Source organism: Bactrocera oleae, chromosome 6 (assembly GCF_042242935.1).
Source record: "Bactrocera oleae isolate idBacOlea1 chromosome 6, idBacOlea1, whole genome shotgun sequence".
Lineage (NCBI taxonomy): Eukaryota > Metazoa > Arthropoda > Insecta > Diptera > Tephritidae > Bactrocera > Bactrocera oleae.
The window spans coordinates 60,111,582-60,128,935 of record NC_091540.1 but is presented as its reverse complement, the minus strand read 5'-3'; the positions used below and the strand labels follow the sequence as shown (position 1 = coordinate 60,128,935).

Sequence of the window (17,354 nt, the reverse complement as noted above, 5' to 3'; positions counted from 1 at the left end):
TAATAAATATCGAATTCTTTTGCAACATTTCTTAATATAAAGTTGTGCCAACACCTGAAGGTAGCCCTCTCTTACTGGTTTCAAATTTATTTTATTATTTTTTACAACATTTATGATAAACAAATTTAGGAAAAAACTAAAAATAATAAAAATAACAAGTTGCATATTAACAGAAGGAATGCACATAAAAGTAAGAAAATGCATTATTTTGTAATAGACTATGAAAATGAAAGTCGCCGGCGTCGAAACGAGACGCATCCGCTGCAAAGTTGCTTACGTGATCGTTATGTGCGTGTGTGTGTGTGGTTGTATGTAAGAGATGTAAGTTGTTCGTCTGCTTGATTTCGATGACATCAGGCGAAATGGCGTTCTATATTCTGTATGTGTGTGTGTGTGTGTTTGTTTATATGTATGTAGGTATGTGTCTGCTTTTACTATAGTTATGTGTTTGTTTACAAATACACAGGTGCGAATTTACTCCTATAAATTTTTTTTGTACTACAAAACTGCATGTATATACAATGTACATATATACATACATATATAAATACATATATGTGTGTGTGTGCCCCATCACAATCCAGCTCTCCTGCGATACATCATTTATTTAGTTCGCCAACGCAAAATATTGTCTCGAGTGCGAGTGTTTTCCCGAGATTTCTGTCTTACGTAGACTTACTATTGCTTAATATTAAAATACACACACTCACATAATATAATATAAATACGAGTACATAAACTTGCCTCGTACAAGTAGTGGCAGTGCATTTCGAAGGTAATGCCAGAAACAAATGCATCAGCACACCGCTCAAAGACTAAATATTATGATAATATGTAGAAAAAGAATAATTTCATGTTTTTCATTTTCATCAAGCGTATAGACAAAGCTGGCAACGAGGCATCGTAAAAGCTTCGACAGCACACATGTGCATCATATATTGTACATACTATAACACGATGCATGCTAAGCTAAATAATAGTGAAGCGCACTGATTGCAAGCAGCTGCATTTTCGATGCAAAAAAAAAATAAAAATGTAAAAGAAAAAAAAATACTAAAAAAAGAAATGAAAAACAGGCCCACAAAGCGATTGCGTTGCATGTGAAAACAGGTTGGTCTCTAGATTTTTATAGGTATGTGTGGCGCAGGAAGCTTTTATGGCATGCGTGGAGGTAGAGAAGATTTACCATACACATTTTTTAAATTTGTTTTTTTTTTTTTAATTTTTGTATAAATTAATAAACGTTGATGAAGACCAGAACTGCCGAAGGTAGAATTTTAGACATTAATAAAAAAAAAAAAAAAAACAAGAAAAAACATAACTTCGACTGCATGGAAGCTATAATACCCTTCACAGGTTTATTTATTATAGCACATAAATGTAGAAAAAGATCAGTGTCTTGATTTGGATCGGCCAATTTGTATGGCAGCTATATGCTATAGTGATCCGATTTGAACAATATGTTCGGCGATTATAGTGTTGCCTTCAAAAGTAATCCGCGTCAAATTTGGAGCAGATATCTCGTCAAATAAAAAAATTTTCCAAACAAAGACTAGATTTTGATTGATCAGTTTCTATGACAGCTACATGCTGTAGTGGTTCGATATCAGCGTTTCTGACAAATAAGCCGCTTCTTAAGAAGAAAAGAACGTGTGTAAAATTTCAGATCGATATCTTACAAACTGATGGACTAGTTCGCGTATATACAGACATGGCTAAATCGACTCAGCGTGTCACGCTGATCATTTTTAAATATACTTCATCGGAGACCATTCTTCTGTGTGTTAAAAACTTCGTGGCAAACTTAATGTACCCTGCTCGGAGTTCGAAAATTCGAAGCTTCCATTCAAAGTCAAAATTTAATGAAAGCTTCAAAATATTACTTAAAGTTCGAAAGCTCAGACAAAACTTTTAGTTAAATATATTCTAGATAAGAAGATAAGCATTATTGTAGTATTATTTCATTACTATTTTTCTGACGAAATAATTTTCTAATAAGTGGTACGAATATTTTTCGTAGTCTTTAATATCAATACCTATATATCTGTATATATTTATTTTTATATTTTTGTATATACTTATATTTTTGACATGCTCTTCTGATTACTCCAATACATAGAATTTCTTACTTCTCATTTGTAAAAAATTGATAAATATTACAATTTGCCGAAAATTTGTGCATAGAAAATATATTCAAATTTCAAATATCTCGAAATTATATTGTCATGGAGATATATTGAAATTCATGTGATAATTTTTGTTCAAAAGTGCGTCAAAATTTCTACATTATGTTCTTAATATTTTAAACCCAACATAAAACCCCTTCATTGAAATTTTTGTTATTATTAAAAAAAAAAATTTAAAAAAATTGTATACCAAACATAAAAAAGTCATTATAAAATATTTATAAAACTTCATAAAAATTACGCATAAATAAACACACAAAAATGTTCCACAAGTTCAGTTCCTCACCGCAAGGCATTTATGAGTGCGACGTCACTGATTTGTTGATACAAGTATATACAGTTGGATATTGCCAATTGTATTTATTTATATACTATTTACTATATACTTGTACAATGTGGAAAATTGGCTTAACTGCTGGTTTTTTATAAAAGCTTTTATAAATATTTCTACGTATATACCTTCTTTAAAAATAAAATAAAATAAAAACTTTGTCTTATTGTTAATTTGCGTATTTTCTATTCCATTTAAATCATCATTCTATATAAATCAAAACTCTTACTATGACATTGTTTTAATAGCAACTCAAATACTATAACGTCTGAAGATCGCTTTGAAAATTTTGACTCAAAAATAGTTGAAAGCATTCTGGCGGCTACGAATTTAGCTGTAAAGTGTAATTATGATGAATAATAATTTCGAGCGCCATAAAACCTCGGAAGTGTACATTTTTTCACAAAAAAACTACTTTTTTTGCGAAGCCGTCATTTTGTTAAAAATTAAAATTTTGACTAGTCCTTTGATTATTAGCTCTATTCATATATAGTAATAGTTTTTTTTTTGGTTTTTTAATTTATTACAAAAATTAAGCAGAAAAATCTTGCTTATCACCCGACACCTCTTTTCGGAGGTCCTCTTGGAGACCGACTACGGAAACAAGGGAATTCAAAATTTAAAAAAAAAAATCGCCAATTATTAAATTACACTAAATTCTGTATATTTACTTTTGTTTTATTTATTTATTAAATAATATGCTTCTTCAAAAAAAATATGCACAAAAAAATTACGCTTTTTTTCCGATTTGCAAGTGGATATAACCCCTTAAGCGACTACTTATCTGTCGCACACTGTAAACGCACAGCTGTCGGGCAGGTGATCATTAATTTCATTGCAGTAAATGTGCTGAAGATGAGTGCTGTGTAAAATGGAAGCATACTATAAACAAAGTTTAAAGGCATAATTATAAGCAAACATACCTACACATATTAAATAGATATTTATGTAGAAGACGCAGTATATGGTTAATATGATCAGTATTTGCGCCTAGTGTTAGATCTATTATTAAGAATTTACGAATTATGGCGATACCCAATAACTAATGAGCAGTTATAACCATTAGTTGTCGGCGAAAAAAGAAGACTCTCTTCAAATTTTGCCAAAAGCCCATAGATTCCACTTAATAAGTATGCGGTATAGCTTCAATAATTCAAGGTCGACTTTTGCCGGTAACATTTGAAAAGTTAACTAATCACTTTTGCATGCACACAAACACGTGTGGTATGTATGTATATACACTTCCATACATACATATATAGGTATCTATCGTTTTGTATGTATAATAAATCTTCCACCTCACGTTCGCTTATTTATCGCTGTTGCTTTGCTCCAAATGATGCCTCAGTTCAACAACATGACTTCTTCCGTTTCGTGCACGTTGTTGTTATACTCGTAGTTGTTGTGGTTGGCGGCATTTGCTCTGTCCGTTGCTCATTTCACCATTGTTTTTTTGTTGCTCTTCACATTCGCGTTCATTATGAGTGCTTCTTAGCGCTTTATGTCTTGTATTTGTTTTTGTTTTATTCTAGTTGTTGTTGTTTTCATTTGAAAATGTTCTAAAGTTTCTTGTGTTTTGTGTTACGTTCGACTTTTATTTTCTTATTTAAAAATAGCGCAATGTAGATGCGTCCATTTATGTGGTTACCAATTCAATCAGTTGGTTGGCGCGCATCTTTCTCGGCCTCACAGTGTTCTTTGTGGCGTTCTACACTGTGTCCGTTTTTCTATGTTGCCGCTTCGTTCAGTTGATAGGTTTTTCTGTAGGTATGTTTTTTCAAGAGAAGAAAGATGAAAGTGCTAGGGTATGCTACCTCCTTCGTGGATTGATGCTATAATAATTGATTCCGATAACACAGACACCCACGGAACAAATGTTAAATTTTTCGGAATACCAAGCTCGAAAAGTTTTTGTTTTTTTCATTGCGAGTGTGATGTATGGAAAATTATTTCCCCCCGCATGTTGGGAAGATGAAAAGGCGAACGACTGAAAGATAGTCTTGGGGTAATGGCTATTTGGACCACTATTTCCATATCACCATATTTTCTTTTCGAATCTTTTTGGTCCAGCCTAATATAAAAAGTTTCGGATTTTGTAAAAAATGCTACAAAAAATTGAAGCGAGCGTCACTGGTTGATTTGAGGTCGTACTTAAGTAATTATTAGACTTAGACCGATCTCGATTAGATTGGAAAACTTGGAGCCAAAGAGAATATTCCATATTCCATTTCAATCGGTTGTAGACTGAGCGTTCGGAGAGCCTTACCTTACATCTTTCAGGTTATAGTTTATTATTTTCCGAATATGAGAACTTACTATTGTGATGTTATTTAGTTCAATATTTCCTAAAAGTGGCAAGCGTTTCTTGTCTCCATTAGATAAATTACTCTGAAATCCATAGGGCTCCACAAAGGAAATTTTTTGATAAATACTACTATATATACTAAGCCGCAATATCATTTCTTCGATTGGGCTTCATAGTCCAGTGGGTTTAGAAATCTTTTCTAATTATGTTGATAGATAAAGTCAAGCCTTAGTATGGGTTTCTGATAACAATAAATAAATTATCGTAAATTACTTCAGACGTACATATTCGGCATACAACTTTCAAGGCCCTTCAGAACAACAAGTAAATATGAGCAGGGTCAGGATTTTGTAAGAAGTAAAAGGGAAATTTATATGTCAAAATAAATATATGCTTCAGCAATTAACGAAAGGGTTTATTTCTATTATCGATTGCGTTTCGAAGCAACGTCGTAAACTGAGAACTCGATAGTAGATAATAATAACTGGCAAACTTGAAAGGAAATTTGGAATTTTTATGAACATGTTTCTTATATCCGATACTTTGCCAATAAAGTATTTGGCCACTCATTTGACTACTTTCAACCCACTCTTGATCTCTTCAAAGACCCTACCACCGAATCAAATGATCATGCCCCGCATCAAGTTTCCAATACTGAATAATTATGGTGCTTTTTACTTTCAACAGCTGTGCGTTGAACCTTCTTTCGCAATCGCTTCCTCTATATGTGTACTCTCTTATGGCATCAGTAGAGTATAATGAATACATAAGCATATGCATAAAAGAAAACGAAATCGTCTCAAGCCAATTTGTATTTATATTCTTCAGCGCTGTTGCGTTTCACATATAAAATCTGCACAATGTCCACATGATGGCTTCCTTTTCATCATCTGCTTCATAAGCTATTTGCCAAGAGCACCATATAGGTGCTTCACATATACATACATACTTCGGATAGCATTATATAGTAAATAGTGTAGAAGTATACATATATACAAAAGGTATAATAAATTCTTTGTCTGCGAATTTTTTTCTCGATGCATTTACTCCATTTGACTTTCGATTCATTGCTTTAATATATGTACATACAAATATTACTTAATATACATACATATGTATATGTACAAGTTTCAATACCTACTTGTATTGGCGAACCGGTTTTCATCGTGCGTATATGTACTCGCATGTAGTGGATGTTTTTTATAAATGCGTTCAATTCTGCCATCCTTATTTCGTTGTCCTTTTCATGAGACAATGAATACGAGATGGCAACATCGACTTGCCCACCATCTTTTCCACTGAAAGTTAATAAAAAAGCTTGAATGAAGTATGTAAAGGTTGAAAAGGTAATTATTTAGTGCTTCAGGGCTTAATATTGCATATATACATACATACATATATTTGGTATATAATATGTATAGTGACTTTTATAGCCACATTATTAAAAATTAAGACCTGCGGAAATTTCATAAACTATATATTTCTTATATGTATGTAAGTGAAGGGTGATTCATGCGGTTTTCCTCTAAAAAAAAAAAGATCTAGCAAAGCAAATTACAACAAAAATAGGAATAGTTTGATATATTATTACTTTTTGCTTTATTCGAATGATTTCATACTTGTCTTCACCAACACTATGGTGATCATTTCTGACTCAATGTACTTACCTGCCTTTCGCCAGTTTGGGCCAGAGTCGCTAATGCATTGTTCACATAACATTAGTTTTTTTCGATACCCCACAAAAATCTATCGCCGTTAAATGGTCGCTCCAATGTTATGAACTTAGCCAACAAAGAGATCGTTACGCCGATCAATGAGCTCACAAGTCCTTGCCTTCGCTTTACGGAACAGCAAGCTTGATTTTCACATTAAACTGGTCCTCTCCTGGTATCTTTGACTTCAAGAACACAGCCGTTGATTGGAAATAAGTTTTTGGAAAGGATGAATTACCATATTTTCTATAAACGATGTCCTATATATATGTAGCCGTATGACTATAAAAACGTAAACAAGTTTGGGACATTTTCCAACACTTGAGTATGGGTTGTTCCACCTTTCGTCTACATTTCAAGCCGTAGAGAGAGCTACAAATGTTCAATTAACATATAGTACCATGTCTCGCCGACTTAGGCTGCTTTGATAGACCCTCAGGCATTCATAAATAACTTTTCTTTTGTCTAAATTATTGAAGAACTGTTTTAAATATAATTCCCATAGTAGTAAGTAGCGATCTTCACTACTTATGTGTACATTTCTAACATTAATATTAGTAGACAAGACTCACACTATACCTTTCTAGAGAAGTTAGGTTAAACACATGCTTTCAAGAATTAGAAATTAATGGTGGAATTTTTCTTTCAAGGATTAGAAATTAATAGTGGAATCTTTCTTTCAAGGATTGAAATTATTGGTGGAGTCTTGGGAGATCAATGATTTTGTTTAAGATTTATTGGTTCTTTTAAATCGTAGGTCTATTCTGAATTTTGTATATGTAGGCATTGCCGAAGTAGCTATGGATCTTAAAGTCACTTACAGTTGAATTGGGTCGATGAAAGCCGGTAAATTTATGAAAATCTTTATCAGCAGTACAAACAATTATGATAATGTTTGCTTTATTTGAGCTCGTTGTTGAACGTATCACTCACAGAGAAGAGAGGGGAGAGGTTAACTTAATTTATCCTCTCATTTGTTTGCAGCGGCATTGGTTACCATGGTCTTGGAGATCATTGATTAATATCACCATCATCATTTATATATATATTTAAAAATATTTTGCAAAACTTAGAAGTTTGTCCGGAAAGAAAATTTCGGAGATACCTATGTTCATATTTGTAAGAATTTCTTAACTTAGTGTAATCGGCTGCCAAAACTTTAAACGCGTTTTTCTCGAAACGCTCTTTTTAGAGTGGATGAGGAAAAATGTCTCCGAAACGGCTGAACCACTCAATTTAATATGCTTTTTTTTGGAAAGCCGTCATATTGCTGGAAATCAAAATTAGTCGTTCGATCATTACCTTTTTTCATCTATATTAATACCTTTTTTGATTTTTGGATTTGACGTAATTTTAAGCAGAAAAATACTTCTCACCGCCAGACACTTTATTTCGGAAGACCTCCTGGTAATCGGCTACGGGATAAAGGGAATCCAAAATATTTCAAAATGAATCGTCGTTTATTAAAGTAAGTTAAATTCAGCAAAAACACATGTAATTTATTTATTTATTAACTAAAATAGCTCTTTAAAACAAATGCACAAAAACAGAACGCTTCTTTTCTGACTTTCAAGTGGATAAGGGGATATGATCACTCTGAACGTGATTAAAATATTTTAAATGCTCTGAGGGCTTTAAGCTTTCTTATTCATTCTTTATTGTTAAATAATGCACAAGATCTTATAGGAAAGTAGCTTTAGCGAATTGCGAATAGCGAACAAATTGTTCTTTTAGAACGTTTTAGTACTAGAAAAAAGAACAAATAAATATTCGAGCTAATCAAAAATGTTTTTATTATCGACAAAACGCCTCAAAAATATTCTTTGATAGGAAGTAGAACTACTAACTTGTAATTGGTGAAGAGATATTTTATTAACTCGGTATATAATCCATATTTCAGATTATCTTGTGCTTTTGCTTTATGAATAAGCCTGACCTCAAAGCAACAAAAGCACTTGATAAAAGGGAAAAATTAAAAAAAAAGTCATACTGAAACTAATTTAGTTAAAATGGTAGTAAAGTTTTCAAGAAAAGCAGCAAGTAAAATTAATATTTCCAGAAAAGTCAGCGAAAGAATGCAAAAACTCCACAAGACAACCTTAAATAAGTTATGGACAAACAAATTGCAGCGCTCAGTCGGTCCTAAATTAACCGTTAATTATCGAAAAGCTATAAATGGTTATTTAGAATACTAAAGAAACAATAATCAAAAAAAATATTTAATTTTGTTTTCATCACTCACCGCCAGAAGTTAAATGCAGCAATTTGCTATTTTTCGTGTTGTTGTTGTAACATTGCATTGCGCAAGCGTTCGGCTGGTAATTTCAGTTTCATTCTGCCACTCAGATGCAATTTACTTTTGCTGATTTTTAACTTCTTTTTTTCGGAGTCTTTTTTTTTCGTTTAAAATAATTGTTGCATGAGCGAACAGTGTGATCGAAAAGTATTCGTGTAAGACTGTAAAAGCCGAAAAAAAAAGTTGCAAAACTGCATAACAACGCCGGCGACAAGATAACAACATTGCCGCTGCCACAACGCTAAATTGTTGTTAAATAACAAGACGAACAACAAGAACTACAAAAACAACAGCTTAACAGCATGCTACAAGCAGATATATGAACTACAACAACAACATTGTGTGCTTAACGGAAAAATGCCAATGCAATGCGATGGCGATAACAACAACAAGAAGAAAAAATAATAGCTACAACAACAATAATATTAAAATAAACAACAACAACAATAACATTAAAATTAACAACAGCAACAAATATTATAACAACAATAAAATAAAAAACAACAATAATTACAACAACAACAACAAATATAACACCAACAGTACAAAAAATAAAAGACAACAACAACAATAAGAATAAAATAACAAAATAAAGAAAAATCACAACAACAATAAAACAAAGTAAGAAATAACAGAAACAACAAAAACAAAAATAGTAACAACACGTGTTCGTCGTCGTAGCTGTAGCGGAAGCTCGAACGTCTAAAAGTGGGCAGGAGTGGCAGGGGGCACGAAGAACAACTACTCGTTGCACCAGCAGTGGGGCGACATCAACAGCGCGACACCGACACCAACAACAGCACCGAATTGTACGAAACAAGTTTTCCAACGCGTCGTGGTTAAGTGCAATAGCACTTGAAGCTAAAGACCCTACCCAAGTTGAATGTAATTTTTCCTCTTGCTAAACACACACATACATGCATGTACAAGTTGGTTGAAGAATTTCAAGCAAAAAAAAAGCGATATGCTTTTCACATATCCATACATATGTTCGCATGTATGTGTGTATATATAAATGTTGTATGTATGTATGTATGCGCTTACATGTAATCCTACAAAGAGAAACGCAGAATTCCAAATGGCTCGTTGTTGCAGGAACAATGTTGAAAGCAGAACGAATAGCTAGAATTAGTGGCATAGCTGACAAATGACAGGCAGAGCCTGCCGAAGCGAGAGAGAGAGAGAGAGGGAGAGCAGATATGTATCTATATATATAAGTACTATACTCACACATCTACATATACTTGTGTGCGATCGTGCGTCCACTCCATGCCGCGCGCAGCAACAATAAAAAAGCCAAACAAACAACACAAACATCACAACAACAACAGGCATTGCACAGCTCAAAATCATGCTTCAGCTGTTCACCGCCTGCATTGTACGTGTGCATATGAGCGATTTGTTGCGCCGCCACAAACGTTGAACGGCGACGCACGCAATTCACGAGCGCGACGAAATGGCCAAGCGCGTTTCAAGTTTGTATTGCGCGCATGCGCACTTGCAACTACAACTCCACTAGCTATGAAGAGCTATGTTGCATTTAACATGCAGTGCAGTAAAATTTCCATGAAAAAAAAGTTTTCAGAATTAGAAGCTAAAAATAAGAGACACAGGCAGACAGTTTTACGAATACGTGTCCGCCCGAAGCAACCGCTGTCCAGCGATTCGCTGTGCTGCCGCTCAACTATGCGCATATACGCATGCATGGATGTGTTTGCTGTGTGTGTCTTCAGCATTGCCACTGACATTGTGACCAATGTGGCAAAGTGCCTTAGCCGCTGCTTGTTGTGCCTTTGTTTTTAGGCACAAGTCACTTGGGCTGCTAAGCCCCTTTTGCAGTGGAAACAAAGACCGGATGGTCACACCAAAGTTGGTTTGGGCGCGCAATATTGACTTTTAGCTGCACGCGCAAACATACAAACATTTGTTTGTATGCAAAAATATGTTTAAGTAAATATGTACACTGCGCAGGCGTAGCAGTCAGTTAAAACAATATTGTACGAGTACTTACATTGTATTTTGTGTATTTTGTTAGAAGTGCCCCTAGTGTGTTTACTGTATATGGTCATAAAAATGTCCGCTCGTTAAGTATTTAATTAGATAATAGAGTTCGTGGAAATTTTCAATAATTTTCTTTCATTTACAATAGCTTTTGTCGGTAATTGAGGGTTACTATCGGTATACATATGTCTTCTATTATTTCTATTCTATTAATGTGTCATTAAACAATTTGTGCTCTTCCTCTTCAGTATTGCAGTGCCTATAAGTAATTTATCCGTCGAACCTTAATTTACTAAATTATAAGCTTGGCCACAGCAACACTCATAAACTTAATCAAATCAATTACAAAATCGTTTTACAAACTCGGTGGTTGCAGTCGAACTCTAGGCGCTAAAAACCTAAGCCAAAGCGAAGAGTAACACATAAATAGAAGCTTTTGAAGAAGAACGATATAGACTAATGCAGATAGAACTGATCTATTGAGGCCTAAAAGCAAGAAAAACGTTAACCTTGCTGCAGTGAGACTACAATACCCTTCGCAGGTGCATCTCTTATAGCAAAAAAGGCAGTAAAAAGATCTATATCCTGATTTTGATTGGTGAGTTTGAATGGCAACTATGTATATATGGTACAAGAGTTGTTCGATATAAACAATTTGTTCGGATACTGTAACGATGTTTTGGACAATAACCTGTGCCGAATTTTGTGAAGATATATGTCTCAAATAAAAAAATTTCTTATACAAGAACTTAATTTTAGATTATATTTTTATGCATGCCAATTTTCGTTAAGATCTCTTGTCAAATAAAAAAGTGTTCCATACAAGGACTTGATTTTGATCGGTCAGATGTATGGTAGCAACACAATATATTTTATAGGGTCTTTGATATTCCCTTCTGGATATTATAGCCTTCGTGGCAATATTAACCCCCTTTTCAGGGTATAAAAAAAATAGGTTAACTATCTTAAATTTTGCTCAATTAATAATGCATCGGATGCAAAAACCAAAAAATGTTTCGAGCAATACTCACTGTTGGATGCAGACCGTTAGCGTCTGCGCTGGAATCGCTTTCGTGAGGTTTTTAAATATACTTCATAGAAGACTTGAAATATACTGCCTCACTCTTCGAAAAGTAGCCATCATCGATTCGCAATTTTTCTGCTCGCAAGTTTGCATCTTAAATTCTAGTATAATTTTTTGGAAATTTATATATTCCAATAAATACAATTTATATTTTGAGCATAGAACATAATAAATTTTGATAATATTATTTCTGAGTCATCTTAACCTAATACATATTCTTATATATAATATTATGTGGATTCATTCCTTAGATCTGGAAACCTTATCTACGCTTGTGAAACCAATATAAGCAAAATATTTATTAAGAAAGAAGAACTCCTTTGATGCTCTCGTTATATTTAAAACTAACTACTCTTTGTCTCGTTCTAATGCTTTGATATTGAATACCATATATGTGTTGAGGGCGGTACTACAATATATACATGGGATTCATTATATGATATATTTTTGTCAACTTCCAAATTTACTACATAAAGGCTCAAATCGTTGATTTTTAATACAATAAACTTTAACCAGGTTCAAACAAGTCAATTAGCTTTGCAAATTCAGACAAAACTAACACATTGTGTTTGCAAATTTACTCAATTTAGTTTAAGCAATTACTTCTCTTTGAGTAGTCATTATTAGACATTTCGTTTTGTCAGTTCCTTCATTGAGCATACTTCCCAGAGTTTTACAGGGATTTTCATATTAATTTCTTGTTAATTTAATACTAACTAGGCAATTAGTTAATTGTTCAAGTTATTTCAGGCGGTAATCAGATGTGTATTTTATTAAAAGTCGACAAATTTACTCTTAAGTCTAGTATCTCTTTAAAACTCATTTAAATTGTAAGCTCATGCTTAAGGTTAATAAATTATCTGTCGATGTGGCAAACTGGGGAATATTGGCACTAATTAAAACAGTGAGAATTGTGGGTTATACGAATTGTAGGTGCAGTTTTTTGCATTAGTGGTTTGAAACTTAGAATAAAATAAATACAATTTTCCGAGTGACTAATTACAAGTTCAAATCTTAGAAGTCAGAGTGTTATGATAGCGGAAGCTCCATGTTTATTATAAATATCTATGTCATTTTAAGTTGAACTCTTACCTATAAAATAATGCCTAATTTTTTGTATTCGGATTCGTTTGTTAGCGGGAAAAATCGTAATAATACAAGAGACAGAAAACATACATAAGATTACATTCTAAAGTTGTCATTTACTTACTCACTAAATGATATATAAAACAGCAAACAACATCTTATTGCAGAAATGAGTAAAATAAAATAAAATATATAAAAGTCTGCACTCAGCGTATTGCACTTGTAAATAGATTGAAATGCTTTACCGACAAGTTATTGACTACTTCAGACGTCAGCGTCCATTGACATGTGCACGCGGGCATCATTCGCCACTCCTCCCAGAGCATTCGGACGCGCTGGCTTATGCTCATTTGGCCTTCAGTGCGCAATTTACACAATTCACTATTGTTGTATTAAGAATTTTACAATTCATTGCACTGTTGCTTCGTTTGTTATACCCTAAACAGAGTTTGCCACGAAGTCTAAGCAGCCCTGTCCGTCTCTTTGTCTGTATATAACAAACAAACTGAACGATCAAAATCAAGTTCTAATATGGAAAATTCACTTATTTGACAAGATAACTTCAGTAAATTCGGCATGGATTATTTTCCAAGACAATGGTAGATGTTCCGAATATATTGTTCTGATCGAATCACTATAGCATATAGCTGTCATACAAACTGACCATCAAAATGAAGAAAAAATCTTTTTATACCCTTTTATGCTATAAGAAATCCACCCGTGAAGGGTATTATGGGTTCAGTGCAACCGAAGTTAATGTTTTTTCTTATTTCTGTTATTCTTTCACTATTATGGATGTTTTTGTTGTTGCTGTTGACTTTGGTGCAATTGCGTAATTGTTTTACTTTATTACATTTCTCGCTTCTATGCTGCCAAGCAATTCAAGTAGTTACAGAATGAAGACAACAAGCGTACAAAAGCAACAACAACAATAGCGCTACTAAAAGTAATATAGAAAATAACCGACATCGGTCAATACATAAGCTTAAACTTGAGTGGGACTTAATGGTTCACTGGTTAAATTGCCAACCATTGTAGTGGTATATAGGTATTATATAAGCGGTCATATTATTATATATAATGTATGTGAATGTATGTATGTGTGTAGGTGTGCAAATTGACCATTCCTATGCCATGGTAACTACTGTTTTGTTCTTTGGAATTGCAGTGTGGTTAAGCTTTGCAACAAACTCTGTTGAACTTCGCTATCGCATTCTCTCATTCTCTTTTTTATGATCCAATAGCATGGACTATCTTGTAAGTTCAAAAGAAGGTATTAGGTTTCGTTGCAAGTGCATTTACTTTCAGCTTTTAAGGTTTGAAATACTTCTTCTTCTAGTTGAACTGTAATCGCTAAATGTTTTCAGCTGAGTCGAACCATGAGTGCAATGGCCTCCACCTTTGCTGTGCGAGAAATAATTTACTTTCTTTAAAATATCTACCTCATTGAAGGAATTGAGAGTTTTCAGCTTTTAAAACAAAAATTGGTCTATTTAACCTGTTACTCATAATCTTTCAGCGAAACTTTGCTTGGAAAAATGTTGGCGGAGAAGTTTCTTCTAGACCTCTTTATATGAGAGGTAATTACATTTTTACTGTTCCACACCGTTTTCTGACTTATTATGAATTAATGTTTCTCTTGTAGTAAATTAGGACTCGAATATTTTAGCTTATATCGTTGAAAATCATTAAAAACTCCGCATTGAAGTTGTCACTCGGTTACTCTTCGGGCTTTTTATGCGCAAATGATCAAATAGCTTTTTTAAGTTTAGTTAATACACCTTACAACCTCATATCGCTTTACGTTGCTACACTATACCATCTCTGGGATTCTACCAATGATATCCAGCGATGTGATAACTTTTTAAGAAAAACTTCTTGAAGTACTTCGAGTTTCATAGTATTTTAGATCTGTATATTTAAGATTTGAATACCACTTTAATATTGTACGAAAGCGTTTGACATGAAAAGCAAAAGCTGTTCAGAAACATAATATTAGAACTATAGAACTATAGGTCATATAGGTCATATAATAAGACACACATAACAATTTTCAGATAGAATTTAGCCAAACAATGTTCCATGTAAAGTTACTTCGCAAATATTTCAGCCACTTACGACTTAAGACATTGTTCTAACCTATTGATGTTCTATTGTAGTTTATATTTGTTATAGGATAAGTCGAGTTGTGTCACTCAAGAAGTCACACTAAGCTCTTGTTCACTAAAATTTTTCTATTGCTACAAGAAATATTTTCTTTAAAGTTGCTTAGCGAGTAACTCAGGTCCCTACTGATTTAACATACCGATCTTACATATCGATGTTCTTTTGCACATTCTTTTTGCCAATTGATAACTCAAGCTGTGATTTATATAATTCCTTATAGCAAAAGTTAGTGAGAGTCGAGTTGTTTAGAATTTATTCTAAAAACATTACAATCACTTTAAGCACTTAGACTTGTGCTCGAAAAACCTTAATGAACAATATTAAGTAATTTTTCAATTAAGTTTTTCTAGCTCTAAACGCCAAAGAATATTCTCGATTGCATGAACATTTGCTGTTAATTTTCATTTACTATTGTTCACTATCACACATGTAAAAATACTATATGTTCATGCCACATTTCGCAATCCACCAAGTAGCCTTTTTATCATTGCCTACTTTTGAATGTCTTAAACGCTCTTAATGAAGAAATTGTTTTGCCCCAAATAATAATTATTCCATACATATACAAGTATATGACATATGTATGTACACACATGCACATATATACATTTTTCAATGAAGCGCCATAAATTTAAACAATTACGATTAATTAATTCTTAGCAAGGGATATGCAGCTGACATTGCTGTTTGTTTCGATAAACTTTTGATTAAAAAATTTTCTGAATTTTTATGGAAAAATAAATAAAACGAAGCTGAGCATGAACACTCAAAGTTTGAAGTTTACACAGTGAAGTGAGTGCCATCAAATTGCTCAACTAAAGCATGCCGTTGCAATAAAACTCGGTAGATATGTATACACGAGTACCATACAGTTGTGTACAAAATAATGAGGACACTGCGATTTTTTTATAGAGTTTTGCATATTTATCTCATTTAATATTTGGATGTAATGGCCAAAGTGTAAAAAGTTTAAAAAAAAAAACCGAAAAGTCGATATATTTTAAGGAACAACTATTATCTTGCATAAAAAATAAGCTAGTTTTAACTATTGCAATAAAAACGTTTCTCAACTTGAGGAAAGAATATTGCCGAATAAAAAAAAATCTAGTAATTCAAAGGCTACATAGAGTGTAGTTATATAATACCTTTTGAGTCTTTTTGAGAACTTAAAATTTGTAAAAGGTTGAATCAATAATTTTTCATAGTTTATTGTGGCTGCTCTATATTTTTTTCAAGATCTGGAGTTACATATATATCATAAGTTTTGATTCCTTGCCTCAAACAATTAGTTATATTTTACTAAGATCTTTTTTCTTTCTTTCTGAAATTGCAACGTAGCCATTATGTTTTAATATATTTTCTCGATTTTGATTTGATAACGGTTCTTTGTTAGACGGCATTCTGACAATTATTATGCAATTGCTGATCAGGGTTTCAAAATTGAGGAATGTGCGTATTTAAATATGTTATACCAATTGCTTCTATTATTTTTCACATGATTGTATGTTATTACGGTATTTATATAGTATGGCAGTATTTAGGCATTATATATGTAGTGTATACCAATGTATTTTCAAAAAATATTTTCTTAATATAATATAATATAATATTAAAAGGCATTTTTTATTTATTGAGAAAATTACTCCTTTAACTATAAGAAAAATATTTTGTCAACCAGTTTTTAATAACTAGTTTATTATTTTTTCTTCATTAATATTAATTATTAGGATTTTAGAATTTTTTTGGTGTATTTTTATATATGTATGTACATCCATACTTGTTAATGGAAATTTATTTTCGATTTTTCGACTAGTTTTGGTAGCTATGCCGAAAAGTTCCGATACATACATATGTACTTATGTATATGTATCTAAATAGGCGAATATATATTATTATATTGTCACAATGGGATTAGGAAAAGTTTGAATATTTTCTAGTAACACCTGTATGCGACAGTTTTCAACAAAAGTTTTGTCCTTAAATTGGCAATGGCACAGACAATGACATCGTAAACTCGTTTTCATACATATAAATGTAAATATATATGTATATGCTTAAATACTTTGTTACTATTATACTCGTTTATATAAAACAATATTAGTTTAAATATGATATTAATGGAAAGGTGGAAGTACAAAAGTTTGGAATTTGCGTTTATTTTTGCTGAATTTCGATAAGTTTTATTAG

At 32.6% G+C, this 17,354-nt stretch overlaps 1 protein-coding gene across 5 annotated transcripts in view; it reads left to right on the top strand.

The window, feature by feature from the left end:
• The window catches only part of LOC106619944 (capon-like protein), a 260,136-nt gene that overhangs the window by 4,784 nt on the left and 237,998 nt on the right, over positions 1 to 17,354 (top strand). The window contains exon 1 of one of the 5 annotated variants that reach the window (XM_070110858.1): positions 7,643 to 8,002. The exons of the other annotated variants lie outside the window; for them this stretch is intronic. The gene's annotated coding sequence lies outside the window, so the exon portion shown is untranslated. Of the gene's footprint in view, positions 1 to 7,642; positions 8,003 to 17,354 lie in introns of those variants that run through there. 5 annotated transcript variants of the gene reach the window in all.